This window comes from Bidens hawaiensis, unplaced genomic scaffold (assembly GCF_021521415.1).
Source record: "Bidens hawaiensis isolate Kalapana, Puna unplaced genomic scaffold, B.hawaiensis_p1.1 tig00003760_1, whole genome shotgun sequence".
Lineage (NCBI taxonomy): Eukaryota > Viridiplantae > Streptophyta > Magnoliopsida > Asterales > Asteraceae > Bidens > Bidens hawaiensis.
Genome location: NW_027491216.1, coordinates 285,536 through 294,689, shown reverse-complemented (window position 1 = coordinate 294,689; position 9,154 = coordinate 285,536). Strand labels below are relative to the sequence as shown.

Here is a 9,154-nt window from a genome sequence, read left to right as displayed (position 1 = left end):
TTCCTCAAAACCACCAAGGAAGAACATTTGAGGTAAGAACTAATGCGCTCCAAAGTTTACCAAAGTATAGGGGTTTAGCAACGGAAGAACCCTATTTTCATTTGGAGGCATATGACTCTATTTGCAACACGATTGGGGGTCAAGGTTTCTCACCGGATGAGGCGAAATTGGTTTTATTTCAATTTTCGTTGGAGGATAAGGCGAAGGGATGGTTTTACACATTGCCATCTGCATCGATTTACACTTGGGCCGAAATGCAACAAAGGTTTTTTGAAGAGTTTTATATGGCCCAAAAGACTAATGATGCGAGACGAAGTTTGAGATCTTTCTAACAACAATCGGGTGAAATGATTCATGAAGCATTCGAGAGGTTCAACATGATGATCAAGAATTGTCCTCATCATGGTATAGCTCTTTGGGAGTTGTTGAATGCTTTTCATGAAGGGTTGAATGCGAAAGATGAAAGGGATTTGATGTCAATCACAAATGTTACTTTCAGTACCAATTATAAACAAGATGATTGGGCATTCTTGGAGAAAATGTTGGTTACATCAAAGAGAAAGGCTCAAACCGCAAGAAGAGCAAAGCTGGTAATTGGAAGACTGCAAGTCCATGCCGTAGAAGATGTAGGAGTACAAACCACTAACCAAAGAATTGATGTTTGTATAAATTGCAATGAGTTGGGTCATGTGGCGGATGTGTGTACGGTGGGACAAGCACAAGTAGAGAAAGTGAATGCACTTCAAGGTCAAGGGGGAGGTGGTCGAATTATAACATGAATTCAAACACTTACCACCCCGGGTTGAAAAATCATCCCAATTTTCGTTATGGGAATTCGGCAACTCAATCTAATCCGAATTTCCAAGGGAATCAAGGAAATTATGTTCCACGCCAAAATACAACAATCAAGGCTTTCAAAGTCAATTTCAACAAACGGGAAGTGGTCAAAGTGGGTTTTCGGGTCAAAGTTCTTCAAGTGGGAATGAAGTCATGGATATGCTTAGGATGATACAACAAGACATGCAAAGGAGAAATCAACTTGATGAAGTGTGCATGCAAAAGGATGAAGTCCGTGACAAAGCCATTCAATCGTTGACCACTCAAATGGGTCAACTTGCAACCGATGTTGAGAATTTGAAGAAAAACAGCTCGAGCTTAAAGAAGGGGAACAACGTGTATATCAATGCGGTAAGTCTTTTACCTAATTTTGGAATTTCTAGTGTTTAAGTTGATCCAACACCACAGTTTGTTGAGGGGGTGGTGGAAGATATTAGTGATGAGACTAAAAATGTGAGTAATTATGGAACAATTTTTCAAAACAACTCTGAATTACAATCGAAAGAAATATCTTTTTGTGAAAATTGTTCTTGTGATAAATGTTTAAATGACCAATTAACCAAAATAAGGGATGAGAAGGTTGATAATAATATTATCCCGAGTAAACTTCAAGACCCAGGAGTGCCCCTTTTATCAATCCAAATTGGTGAATTTAAAACTGATTGGGCACTACTAGATCTTGGAGCTTGTGTTAGTATAATGCCCGGTAGTTTATCTGATCGGTATGAGTTTGGTCCGCTACAAAAAGTAAACACCACCGTGGTTTTAGCGGATCAAACCCATACACTTCCCCGAGGCATGATATATAATGTGATGGTACATGTGGAGGATTTCTGTTACTAAGTTAACTTTTTAGTACTTGATTATGCTAAAAATGTAACTAATACGCAACCCACAGTCATATTGGGTAGACCCTTCCTCGCCACTTCACTTGCCGTGATTGATTGTACTAAGGGGACACTGGGAATTAAATGTGGGAATCGTTATAAACGGTTATTATTATTTGAAAATACTACTGACCCTTTTATTGACAAGGAAAGCCTGAAGGTGGATTTTGTTAACAAGTGTGTATCCTTAAGCAAGGATCACACGAAAATGGAGTGTTTTGTGATTGACAGGTCAGTTGAGAAGAAAGAAGTTGAGCATCAACAGAGTGAGAAGGTGGCATAAAAAGGTGGCCGACCAAGGAAGAAAAAAGTGAGACATCCACCTAACCTAAATGATCCAAGGTGGAGGATGAGGATGTTCGGGCCCGACCCTGGTTTGCCAGAAGACTGGCAATAGTTGCTTGAAAAAAAGCGTGCTTATAACGAGAAGGTTGCACAGGAGTGGGCCAGTCACCCACCTTGAATGTTATAAAAGTTTCAAAAAGGTGGTAATTGTACATTTTGTATATTTTTATTTTTATTTTGCTCTATAATTTCTAGTTTGTTTGTTATTAATGGTATTTTAAGTTACCATCTTAGCAAAAACCAAGTGTGGGGAAATTCTTATGGATTTCTCTTCGACACTATGTTGGGGACAACACATGTTTTTCATGAATGGAAGTGGAGTTTTTAATTTCTCAAAACCATACATTGGGGACAATGTATCCCAAGTGTGGGGATGGGGGAATTTTTAGTTCTTAAAAATTTTTCTTAAAAAAAAAAGAATAAGAAAAGAGAAAAAAAATAAAAAACTAAAAAAATAATTTAAAGAAATTCGGAAAGTGGTAAGATGGCGGGGTAAGGTTTTGGTCCCTTTTCATGGTCACAATTCCATAAAGGTCAAGTTTGCTTAGTTGTTTTAAAAAAACAAGGTTGTGTAGTATTCTAGTTAAGGTTATCATGCTTTTGGTACAATAACCTTCATAACATGTCCATATCCACTTGTTTATTGGGAAAGTGAAGAGCGGTGATGGATTGGTTATTCTCCGTTAGAACTTGTGATATCAATGCATTTTGAGACCTTAGCTTGGCATAAGTGCAAAAGTGATAGAGGCAATTAGGTTAAACCTCATCTGGATAAGCATGAGTGTGGGTTTTGGGGGGTTGGGCCTCATACATTACACATATGAGCATGGGCAATGAGAGGGGCGGGGGGTTGGTTCCCTTAGAAAACTTTATTGGACTTATTCTTTTTATTTAATCAACCCCGATGTTATGTTGCGAGACGATCCGGTTTAGTAGGTATTTCTTTGTATTTGTAATTGTTATAGTACTAATCAATAGGAAGTATTGAGTATTATGTTTACTCAAAAAAAATGACAAAAAAGGAAGAAAAAAGAAAAAAAAAAGAAAAAAATGAAAAGAGAAAAAAAGAAAAAGAAAGAAAAAGTTGAGAGTCAATGTTCGAAGTATGGTGTAGTGAGTGTTGAGATGCAAGTTAGTAATGTTTAATGTTGTTTATATTATTGTTTATTTAGTTTTGATGTAATAAGCCGGATCGGATCGCCTAAGCTACTTTCAATATTCCAATCCATACCCTTACACCTAGCCCCGTTATAACCCGTTTTAAGTCCTCTTGATTTGTATTTTTGTCAAAGCATATATAGGTGGAGATTTAATGGTAGTACAAGCGTATGCGAGGAGAATTGAGTATTATTGGAAAATATAGAACGATCACCGATAAGAGGGTTAATGAGTGACGGTGTGTTATGTTTGAGTAAAAGCCGAAAGCATGTTAAGGTGGACTAGAATTCTATGTTTTAAATATAATATTGAGTGATACTAATGCAAACCTCTAATAATGAGGGAATAGGGTATGATTGGGGACCTTGACTGAGCCGGGCTTTGTGGTATGTTTGGTGGTTATGTTTTAAAAATAAGAAATTGTTTGAGTTGCTTGAGGGCAAGCAACGTGTAAGTGTGGGGATGTGACAGGTGGATTGTAGAGCCACCCTTAAGTGTCGTAATTCGAGTTAAAACATGTGCATTTATGTATAAATTCAAGGATTTGGATTACTACACTATGTTGTGTTAACGCAGGTACAAATGAGGAGAAAAGGTTGCTCGAGTGTGTTCAGATGAAAAGGAACAAGAGAGTCAATGCGGGAAGTCAACAACCAAGAATTGATAAAGAAAAATAGAATTTTGAACTGGGTCTACAGTAGCTTACGGTAGCCACCGTAAGCTACGTTAGGGGTCTGCCGTAAAAAGCCACCATAAACAGACACTTTCCACCGTAAGAACTTCAGGGCTACCGTAGCTTACGGTAGCCACCGTAGCTTACTGTAGCCTCAGCATTTTAATGTCGGTTACAACTCGAAAAATGGGTTTTAAAGGACTTTTGGGTTCCATTCTTGGGGAGGACGAACTAGACAATTGTGTAGGGTGATTTTGGTGCCTTGGAAAAATATTTTGGGTGTTTCTAATTGAGGATTAACATCATAATCTTTGATTGCATTGGATTAAACATTGGATTGATGAAACCAATCATGTGTGGCTAAACCCTTTGGTGTTTCTCTTGGATGTAAGGTTATTCACAATACACTTATGTTTATTGTTCTTGAATTTGGATTGGTTATCTAATTGTTTATGTTAGTATAACTATGATGTTTGTTTGATTGTTTGTAACTTGTCCGTATTGTTTAAACCTAGTTTCGTTCTATACGTTCTTGGTGTCGTTGACAATTGAGATTTAGTAGAAGGAATTAGGGTTAAAAACATATTGATTGATTAACAAGTAACAACCTCGTGTTCTAGTAATCCGAGTACTTAGTTCTTGATTAATCACAAACAATTACATTTACACAAAATCAAGATATTATGATTTATCCATTAAACTTAAACAAGAGTGTTCCGTGATAACCCGAATTCTAAGAGAAATACTTGCTTGATCAATTGTTTACAACTTTCGTGTTAGTTAATTTAGTTCTTAAAATCAAATCAAAAACCAACTTGAAAATTACTTTCTGTCAATTACATTTATAATAGTTAATTGTTGAGCTATTCTAATAACACATATTCCACAAACTCCTCGTGTTAGACACCCACTTACCGCTATCTAGTTAGTTGTAATTGGCTTATTTTTGCGCGAGTCTTCGACCTCGTGTCACCGTGAAACCATTATGAACACTATAAACCGACCATTCTAAACTCACCACTTATAGTTATCCCATTTGTAACCAATTCGCTCACAACCTATGACAAACCCTCCTTCTTGCTATAAGTGTGGAAGTACGAAACGTTCCAAAAATAAATGTCCCAAATTAAACCAAGAATGAACATCGACATCTAACTTGGCTAGAGGCTTCAATTGGTGATCAGAACCGATAAAGACATGATAAGACTTAAATAAAAGGAAGAGACATCTGTAATTCTTGATTAATATGCTTCAAATTCATTTGATATAAGTATCGATTGAGGTCTTATTTCCACTAACTTCTTACCCCGAGAAATGTATCGGTTAATGAACTAGTAGACCCCTATGCTATAGAATTCGCTAACAGACAACCTATAACTTTTAACCAAATACTCAAAAGCTGTTCTATTATCCAAACCAGCCAACCAATTTTATTGACCTACTCCTAGTCTAGTTAGGAAGCATCGATGTAATTGTCAGTATGGACTGGTTAGCTAAATACAAGGCGGAAATCATGTGTGACGACTAAATAGTTAAAATTCCCCTATTGGATAATGAATCAATTATGGTACAAGGAGAGGAGCTTGGTGCAATATCACCTCTCGTGTCTCATCTTATAGTATTGCGCTTTCGCCAAGTGTGTATAGCATTTCTGGAAAATGTAACCATAAAAAAAAAATTTAACGGGACATATAGGAGATATCTCCATAGTATTCGAATACTTTAATGTCTTCCTAATGAACTACCTGAAATACCACTATCAGACAAGTTAAACTCTGAACTGACCAAACCGTAGGGGCAACTCCTACTACCAAGGCTCCTTATCACCTGGCATTCTCCGAAATGCAAGAACTAATTACACAGCTACTAGAATTATTAGATAAAGATTTCATAGGACCTAGCTATCCTTATTGGGGAGCACCGGTGTTGCTTGTAAAAGAAGAAGGATTGAAGCTTTAGGATGTGCGTTGATTACAGGGAAATATACAAATTTGCCATCGAAAACTAATATCCTTTCCCACAATTAGACGAATTATTCAATCAGCTCCAAGGAACGAATTAGTTCTCGAAAATTGACCTCCGATTCGACTATCTTCAAGTTAAGATCCAAGAGGAAGATGTTTCTAAATTGGTGTTTCAAGCTCGGTATGGTCACTATGAACCCTTAGTTATGCCTTTCGAACTGACTAATACATCCACAGTTTTCATGGATCACTCGAACCGAGTTGTAAACCGTACTGCAACAAATTCATCACAACGTTAATAATGATATCTTGATGTATTCGAAAAAAAAATCGCCTAATTTTGGAATTAGCCGAGTATTATCGGCGCTTCATTGTACACTTTCCAGTTTAGCCCAAACTTTAACCCTTTCAACCCAAGAAAATTGAATTTATGATTGGGGAAGAGAACAAGAAACGCCTTTTAATCGTTAAAACATAAACTTTGTCAAACCCCGATGCTAAATCTCCTAGAAGGGACTGATGATCTTGTTATCTATTGTGACACATCCCGAGAAGAATTAGAATGTGTACTAATGCAAAGAAACAAGGTTATAACATACACTTTCTAACAATCAAAAACACATGAGAAAATTACACTTTCCTTGAATCGGAGTATGGGATGATTGCTTTTGCACCAAAGACATGGGAATACTACTTATATGACATCAAATGCACCGATTACATAAATCACAAAAGCTTATAGCCTGTAAGTGATCTGACAAAACTAAAGATGGGGTAAGGAAGACGAGTTAAGTCAGGGGACAATTGTAACTAAGAAAAAACAATGCCTTAAGATGAAGGGATAATGTTAAACATTGGAAAGTACAGGTACTTGAAACGATTGTTTAGATAAACATTATCGGGCATACTCATATCGCCCAAAAGAAAACCCTAATACCATAACATTTAGAAAGCAAAATTTTATACTGGGACGATAAGAACTTTGGAAAGGAAAACCGATGAAATTCTATACCTCCAACAAAACTGAGTCTAGATTCCAACTTTTGTTAAACTATGAACCTGATCATGGACGAAGCACATAAGTCCAAAGATTCTATTCGTCTAGGTGCCGATAAGATGCACAAACATTCAAATAAATATTATTGGTGATCACAATGTCTGACTCGTGCTAGAATTAAGGAAGAATATCAAAACTACTCGGTAATGTTATAACAACTGAAAATACCCAAGGGAACTGGGAACATATTACTATGAGTTTCATAACATAATTTCGTAAATCATTTCGGGAGCATAGTATGGCTCGGGTACTAATTGGCCGGCTAACTTCAATTGCATACTCTCTTCTGATGCATAACAATTTCACAACTGAAAGGCACACCTACAATTATGTCAACAAAATCATACCTCGACATGGTATGTCTATTTCGGTTACTTCAGACTGAAATAGTCATTTGACCTCTTAATCTTTGGCAAAACTTAAGAAACCCAATCGGTTTGAGCACAACCTGTCATTCCCAAATAACAGATTGAGCTGGGAGAACTATACAAATATTGGGATAATTACATTGCAAATATATATTAAATCTTGAAGAAAATTAAGGCCAGCATTTTCCACTGGTTTAATCCTTGTATTCTAATAATTACTATAGTATTATACAAGCGACACTATAATTGGTACGATCCAAGCAAGAGTATAAATCGTTACCTTAATAAGCTAAAAGTTAGCAAGATTCAGAATTCAAAACCCAATTTGAGTCCAGAAACCACAGATAAAATTCGTAGAAATCAAAAACAAACTGAAGGCCGCATAAATTTAATAAAAGAACTACACCGATGTACATAATGAATTGTTGACCATTGAAAAGTTTTATTCGAGTTGAGAAACTGACAAGTTGACATCAACATATATAGAACCGTACGAAGTTATCCTGAAATTTAATCTCATAGCAAATTGACTAAAACCATCTTTAGTGTCGAGTTGTAGTCCTACTAATAATTTCCTATATACCAAAACAAACAAGTGCCTTATTGATGAGGCGGAGATAATACCACTTGAAAACTTACTTATAACTAAACTTGGTAAAGAACCATTATGAATAATGGACGGGAAAGTCAAACGGTTACGATTCAACATAATTTCAATGGTCAAAGTTCGGTAAAATGCCTTACCATGGGGAATTATATTCATTTGAAAACGAAAACAAATATTCTTAAGAATCTTTTAACTGGTATATTGAATTTCGGGGACGAAATTTCTTAACTGGGTAGAATGTGACATTCGAGACAAAACCGGATACACCTCAGTATTCACAAACCGAACAAGCGATAAACCACTTATTGCGTATCGAACAAACGGATAATCAAACGGGTCTGGTTATGACCCAGATACCTCAGGGGGGCCATCTATAAGTGATATACGTTTAATATAAGCTAATATATTAGTAATATGGCCTTAGTTCGATAGCAAACAAGTTAAACGAAAACATGCTCGTTTAACTACCCGCTATAGATTTAAACGCGAAAGATAGTTACAAACCAAGCATTGTATCATCCGTTAAGCCGAAAAAGACTTACCAAACACTTATTTGAAATGTTTTAAGCGATCCGTGAAAATATTTTCGATTTTTACAAACATATAGTATGTTTTTATACTTTTACACAAAACTAGCCGAAAAACACTCGTTTTCGCACTGTTTAACGCACCCGATAAGTTTTTCGCGCCAAAAACGGAACCCGAACTAAATTTGGACTAGGCTTTTCGTTTTTGGGCCTTTATAATCAGTTATTTGGGCCAAAATTGGCCCAAGGGGGCCCAAACATCCTTCCGGCCGCAACCATGGGACCCCCCCCCCTTTTTGATTTCTTTCACATATAAACTAGTTCAAAGATATTTTTGCACATTCATCCACAAGAAAATTCTGGAAAAACCTTTCTTCATCCGGAAACTCTTCAAACCCTAAGGTAAACAACTTAAATAAGCAACTTTTACACTTGTTTAACCTTGATTAATACCATATAAACATGTTTTAATTGTTAAAAATCATAGTTAACCATGTAAAACCCTCAAAAATCATTCAAAAACATAATTTGATGCTAAACCTAGTTTCAAATCAGAATGATGATCTTTTTTGGCCATAAACACGGATTAAAGGGTTGAAACGGCATTTTTCCGGTTCAAAAGTTCGTTTTTGTGCACTAGCCAAAACCCTAAGTCAAGGGCTGTTATGTTGATGAAAAATTGCTTGGTCTGTGATATAGGACTTGTATCTAGCCTACATAGGAGCACAAGA

General features: G+C 36.4%; 1 pseudogene; it reads right to left on the bottom strand.

The window, feature by feature from the left end:
* Positions 1-308: 308 nt before the first annotated feature.
* On the bottom strand, positions 309-409 carry LOC143624352 (small nucleolar RNA R71; annotated as a pseudogene).
* Between the last annotated feature and the right edge of the window lie 8,745 nt (positions 410-9,154).